This window comes from Chenopodium quinoa, unplaced genomic scaffold (assembly GCF_001683475.1).
Source record: "Chenopodium quinoa cultivar QQ74 unplaced genomic scaffold, ASM168347v1, whole genome shotgun sequence".
Classification (NCBI taxonomy): domain Eukaryota; kingdom Viridiplantae; phylum Streptophyta; class Magnoliopsida; order Caryophyllales; family Amaranthaceae; genus Chenopodium; species Chenopodium quinoa.
Genome location: NW_018742924.1, coordinates 501,728 through 509,145, shown reverse-complemented (window position 1 = coordinate 509,145; position 7,418 = coordinate 501,728).

Below are 7,418 nucleotides of genomic sequence, written 5' to 3'. Positions count from 1 at the left end.
ACCAGTGAGAAAAACCAATATTCCCACCGGTTTGCCAAACCGGTGGCATTACATTTTAAAAAAAGTCCCCCTATATATGCCTTAACTCTACCCCATTTTCACTCATCAGCCTCTCACCTCTCCTCCTTCTCTCTCTTCTCGATCTGTTCTCCGATTTCATTTTTTTTTTCTTTTTGCACAATTCTCCGATTCATCTCTCTCTTTGTCTTTCTCTTTCATAATTCTCTTTTTTTGTTTTTTTTATTTTTTTTTTTGTTTTTGCTGATTTCTCCTTCTCTTTCATTTCCACCACCACGAAGACCACCAAGACCATCCAAATCATTCGAGGTTAGATTTAATTTCTGGGTTTAATTCGATTTTGGATTTTAATTGATATTTCTAGGTTTAATTAATGGATTTTAATCGATTTTTGGATGTTAATTCGGTTTTTCTGGATTTAATTGTGCGATTTTATTCGATTTGGGATTTTAATTCAATTTTTCTCAAGTTTTCTGGGTTTAATGTTGGGTTTTGTTAACGATTTTTCTGTTTTTTTTTTGGTTTTTTTTTAGTTTTCTGGGTTCAATCAAAACGATTTTTCTGGGTTTTTTTTTTTTGTTTTCTAGGTTCAATCAAAACGATTTTTTTTGGGTTTTCTGGTTTTTATTTTGTTAATTAAACGATTTTTCTGGGTTTAATTAAAACATGCTTGCGGGTTTCTGGGTTTTTTCGGGGTTTTTTTTTGGTTTTTTTAGGGTTTCTTGTTTTTATTTTGGGTTTTCTGGGTTTTTGGAATTTCTGGTTTGTGACTTTTATTAATTTTTTTGTTTTAATTGATGCAAGTTAATTGATTTAGATCTCAATAAATCGAAGAATCAAGATGATCGAATATAAGTTTAAGATGTTGTATTGGGGTTTTTCATTTTGATGTTGTATTTTTTTTTATTTATATTGTAATTTTTTTTATATATACGTTGTAATTTTTCATTTTCATGCTAGTAATTTTTTTTTTTTATGTTGTAATTTTTTCGATTATTATGAATGAAATTGGGCGATTATATTTAAATGTGATGTTTAAAATTTATTTTGAGTTAATTGGTTAATTATATTTAAAGTGAAAAAGACAAAAAAAAAATTACATGTACATTGCCACCGGTTAACCGGTGGCATTTATATTTAAAACCAAAAAAAAAAAGCGGCAATGTTTTTGCCACCGGTTTTGAACCAGTGGCTTTTTGATGAAGAATTGCCACCCCTCAAATGCCAGGGATTCAAAATCGGTGGCATAAGGAGGTTTTGAACCGGTGGGCATTTGTCTTTTCCTACTAGTGAGTTTATCTTCTAAAGCTTGTATACTTAATATCTAAAATGACATCTAAATTACAGGTTGACTTCCAGGATGACCTAGGAGTATTTCATGGCATTCAAGCATTGCTGAGTAGTAAACCAATACTAAGAGGTAATAGATAGATTAAAAAAGAGATGGAGGATAAAAGGAGGAAAGGGAGAGGGAAAAAGGGACAGAGAGTGAGAGGAAGAGAACAAGGGAGCGAGAAGATGAGATCAGGAGGAGAGAGAGAGGAAAGGATAGAAATGGTGAAAGAGGATTCAGGAGAGAGAGAAAGAAGGATTCGGGAAAACGAAGGGTTGAGAAAGTCGGCAGTCCGAAAAAGAGACAAAGCGGTCGGAAGAGAGAGTGCAGAAAGGAGTATAAAGAAGAGGAGGTCTAGGAGAAAGAGAAAGAAAGAGGGGCCAAGAGAGAGGATTTAAGAGAAGAGAGATAGAGATAAAAACAGAGGGTTAGGAGACATATAGAGAGGTCGAAAGAGGAAGCGTTTGAGCAATAAGAGATAAAAGGACCTAGAAATAGAGAGAGATAAATAGGTAGAGTAATAAAGAAAGAATGAGAGAAGAGGCTGAGAGAGAAAATGAGAGAAGGAAGCTAAGCTAAAAGAATTAAAGAGAGAGATAAAGAAAAGTTAGTAAATATAGAGGTCGGATGAGAGAGAGAGAGAGAGAGAGAGATTGCGGGGCTACAGGGGAAAGAGAGAGCGAGTAAAACTTATAATTTTCAGAGCCTTTTAATAGATGGGACATGGATAAGAAAGATTATGAAAGGAAGAAATAGAGCGAAAGAAAGCAAATACGGCGTATAATATTTGAATTCATTAAAAAAAATAAATAAAGTATAGAAAGAGGAATCACAAAGAGAAAAAGAATAGGGTCACTTCATTAAAAAAAAAAAAAAATTCAACCCATCCCACCCTTTATTCTTTTCTTCTTCAGTGCTAGCTTCTTGTAGTCTTTTACCAACACTTCGAATATCATTCATCAGCTTTTAATAGCCATGGTTGATTCGATCAATATACCGATTCAACCAATGAAGATGAATATTATACTTAATCATCGCTCTGTCTTCTTAACGATGTTCAAAACAAGAATGATAGAAATAGTTACGATATACAATTTACTAAGGCTTTAGTGCTCAACAGTACTCTAAAATAAAATAATGTATAGAAATACTTGTCAATAAAACAAAGAGTTAAATAACATGTAAACTTTATGTATTATGTGAAGTATATTTTCATTCACTTTAACTTTTTTTTTTTTTGAACTTTTAAACAACATATTTAAAATTAGTCTACACATCTATTTGTCAAATAATTGCCTTATCATATACTACATTTTCAAAAAGAGATGCATGCACTTCACTTTTAAAAATATACCATTTTTAAAATTATTAGTACATAAGATAGTATGAAAAATATTTAAAGATAATAACACAATAAATGTTATTTTACTAATTACGTCAAACAATTGGCTGCTATTATCGTTTACTTATAATCCTAAACTATATAACAATTTAAACATATCCTATTAACATAAACCCAATTCATGTGCAGTTTTGTAATTTTCAAGATAACGATACACCATAACATTAACTGAATCGCGTAATAATAATTTAATGCACTATTGTGAGTAAATGAAATTATTACTTCATGTTTATATGATTTATTGGATAATTAGTTTACATGTTTTAAAGAATCTATGGAACAAAAATTCTCTGAATGGACCTATAAGCTTTTAAACCATTCTAATAAAGATCAAGCAATATATTGGACAAGTAGATTCTAAATGAGGTGCTTGTGAATCCTCTTTTGCTGCCATATCTGATAAGATGAAGGTTTGCGGATCAACTCTATAGTGGAAGGTGGACTATGGAACGTTCTATTACTTTTACAACACAATAAGAATGTGGCATTTTGTTTTTGTCCCATTTTCTATTGTCTATCAGAAACTCATGTTCTAAATTATGTGGGAAATTTGTTTAATTCAAACCATAAATGACTAAGAATGTTATGTAGTGTAAGTGAAGGCATGGAAGATTGAGGAAGCGAGAAAGCAGAAGTGAGGAGGGGAAAGAATAAATGAGAAAAAGTTAGGATGAGAGTGAGGGGGTGCAGACTACAAAAGGATGTATGGAAAAAGCAGATATGTAGATAGAAAAAATACTTAAAGCGTGTGGGAAATGTTGCATATGAATGTATATTAATAATTTTTTTTTAAGAAGGTCATAGGAAGGAGAGATGAGATAAAGGAGTGGAAGGAAGGAAGAAAGAACAAGAAAGGGGTGTTTTGGGTGTTTTTGTCCCTCGGGAGAGTTACAACACGAAGACTGATCCGGGGTGAGCTGTACCTGCAAAACAAACGGAGACACCAGTTAGGTGGTGCTCCGCCTCCGACGCAAACAGAGATCCCCTCCGCGCGCCCTTTCAACCCCTGTAGACTCTTTTTTGGAAGAGTGCGACCAAGGCGGCGACGAGGCCGCCTCTGCCCCCATGGACCAAAGGGAGGGGGAGACGGAGAGTGACAGCTCCGCCTCTACCTCCGAGAGCAGCGATGACTTGCCCCCTCTTCCGGATAGCGAGGAGGAAGAAAGGAAAAAGTGGAATGAGAAGGACGATCCCTTCAGCATCCACGTCTCCTCCAAGGACCGAATCCAGATGGGGGAGAACTTAGAGCATTTTAAGAGAATGCACCCGCTAGGAGACGGGTATAAGATCCGGGTGCAACCTGAGCTGGGCACCATTGCCTGGGGGGATGATCAAGAGAACGCCAACAACTATTTTGGCTGTTATGAGGCGGCGTTCAAAGCCGGCCTTCGCTTCCCCCTTCACCAGGCGGTGAAGGAAATTTTGAGAGGCTACGGCTTTGGGGTCTGGCAACTTACCCCTAACTCCTGGACCAACATTCTGGGGTATGTTGTCGCCTGCGAGTTCCAGGGGCTTAACCCCGGCTGGGAGGCTTTTGAAAGCATGCACTATCTTAGCAGAAGCCCAGGCGGCTGGAGGGCGTGGTATACTCTAACCACGCAGCCGCAATATATGATGACCTTGGACAAGGTCTCAAAGTTTGATGGCTGGAAGCACAGGTTCTACCTGATGTCAGCCCCAACCAGACGGGAAAATTATGAATTCCGTCTGTACAATAAGAAGCCCGACTTGTTGGGTAGGAAGTGAGCTCTTCCCCGGATCCCAGAGGAAGATTTTGACAAAATAATTGAGGCAGACTTTTTCGGCCTCACAGACGCAACTCTGTCTACCGGGGAAACAATAAAAGTCCCCAAAAATTGGATCCCCAAGAGCGCCTGGTTCAGGGATGAGTGTTTTCTACCCGCCTGCGGGCTAGGGCACATGTTTACAAAACGTATGCGTTTGAGTTTATATCGTCTGTAGTATTTTTCTATCGAAATTGATTCAAGAAGCTCTAAAAATGCTGCAGTCGGAGAAAACTCCTAAACGGTCTTCTGCAACTATTCACAAAGATCTTGGGAAGAAAGCTGCGGCTGAGCTCAGGGCCAAGGTAACAAACGTCTGACCCTTTCATACGTTGACCCTTTAAAATCATTTTGCCGGATGCTATTCTTAACTTTGGTTATTTTTTTAGGGAGGAGAGGTTGGAAAGTCGTTTGAGAAACAACTCAAACGGGCTAGGGAGGAGAACCCTGCCGTTCTCAACAAGATAAACAAATCCACCTCTGCATCAACTCCTGGTGCCTCAGCCCTGGCTAAGTCGATGCGGATATCGGGGCGACTCGAGAAGGTAGGCGGCAGCGTGTGCCTTGATCTTGTTAACCCCTTATCAGCAGCTGCGGGGTTCACCACGCCTGCAAGCGGTTCCCGCTTGGCCGGCTCTGAAGGTAAGAACCCTTTTGAATCCCCGCTTGAGCTGGGGTGGCCTTTACGGGTGAAATCCCACTCCCAACATACGTCATCCTCAGACGGTCGGCAACAGATAGGTGCTGCCTTAGTTTCGCACTCATCACGTATTGATTGTGGTGCAGATCAATCTCCCCACTGGCCAGACGTCCAGAAGCACGCCAAGGCCATATTGGAAGCCGTCCGGAAGAGGGATAAGGACAATATCCCTAGGATAGAGAAGTTCAATCTTGAACGCATTCTATCCCTTCTGGCTAAGGTAAGAAACTTGTCAATTTAATTTTATTTTTTCCAAGTGTCTTATCCCGCCTGCCATACTTATGCCGCCTGACTTTTTGCAGGCCATGCTGTGGGTGGACGGGCTCAAGCGTCCTTATTCCCGTAAATGGAAAGAGGTAAAAAGGGCCAAGAAGTCCGGCATTGACGCTGATAATATTGCTTTACACTCGACTATCGTAAATGAACTTGAAACTAAAGCAATAATTATGACACAAGCGTCTAAAATCCAACAGCTGGAGCTAGATCTGAAGGAGGCCGACCAGCGGGCTACGGACGCTCAGACGGCCAAAAAGGGGGCGGAGGAGGCCCAGAAGAAGGCGGACGAGAGCGCCATAAAGGCTGATGAGGCGCTCAAGAAGGCCCAGGTTGATCTTGGCAAACTGAAGATCAAGGTTGAGAGGTTGGAGAAGGATGCTGCTCAAGCTCAGAAAAACTTTGCAGCAACCCTGGAGGCGGAACAAAACCGCCTTGTTGCTGAGAGTGATGCTGACAATGACGCCCGTATGAAGATTGCCTGGGCATTGGTGCACAACTATGCCGAGTACGTGGTGTACTTGAGAGAACAAGGCGAGCCAGAGCCTGCCTCTTTCGAAGCCTGGGTCAGCTCCAATAATGAGCCGTTCGCGCCTGATCTTCCTGGTCCTAGTGAAGCGCATGAGATACCCTCAGATGGGGAAGAGGAGCGGGAGGACCAGGAGGCTCCGTCTGCAGGCCAGAAGTGACCCCTCAGCGGCAGTATGCCAATCTTTGCTTTTTTAATTTTCTTTTTATTCAGCGGTTGTATGCCAAAACTTGCTTTTTCCGGCCTGCGTGCCGAGTATCTGTATATTTACCGGTTGTGGAGCCGGGTTAATTAACAATTTCTTTCTCCCAAACGGGGTCCGGTTAACATTTGATCCATTACAACCATTAGGTTGGATGAACTTTTATGAAATGCACCGACTGAGTCGGTTTTGATCATTTTGAATTTTTATTTTGTGCAAATTTTGATTTTTCATTTTTTTTGCCTAACTTATCAAAAGCATGCGGCGATTTCTTTCCTAACTAGTCAATATCCTGGTTGTCCTTGCCCTTGGACGGCTGTGTGATTGGTTTCAAGTGGAGTTGGTTGATTGGCTTGAAAACGTCTGTTGCTGCAAAGAGCATGATATGTTTGTAAGTCAATCAATCACAATAGTGATTGCCCCAAACCAAGTGCACATCCGTACACCAAAAGGCATTTTCGGTCACTACACAGATGGCGTATGTCCGTCTTGGTAGAGATTTCATAGCCATTGAACTCTTTTGCCCCAATTGGGGTGAGGTGCAATTTTTGGAATAAATAACCTGTGAGAACTTCAGCCGGCGACCGACTGATGCCTATGGGCATCCGGTATCTGGGAACTTATTCATTCTTCATAGGTTATTTTGGTCAAACGGCTATGAGTTGACCAATATGGTCGTTCAATCTTTTCCGTCTGCATGGATACGTAGAACCGACAAATAGTCTGTTCTCTGCGACGATTGCACCCAGAGGGGTGTCGCCGGACGCCTTTGTCCATGTTGGGACAGGCGATTTTATAAAATTAGCAATCATCCGGCCATTTTAGCCTCTGGTCTTGTTTGAGACCGGTTGCGTAGCCACTAAACGTTTTTGTGCTTAGTTTCAGTATTGAATTTACACTAAGTATCGAACTTAGTTTTTTAAGCAAACGAGTCTGTCTGGGTATTACCCAGACGGACAGACAAATATTTGATCATACTAAGTATCAAACTTAGTTAGATAAATGGAGAATCCGTCTGAGTATAACCCAGGCGGATAGTCAAGTAGTTGAATAAACAAAGTATCAAACTTAAATAAACAAGGGATCCGAGCATTACCCAGGCGGATAAACAAATGTAAACTTCACTAAGTATCGAACTTAGTTAGGTAGATGGGGAATCCGCCTGGATATTACCCGG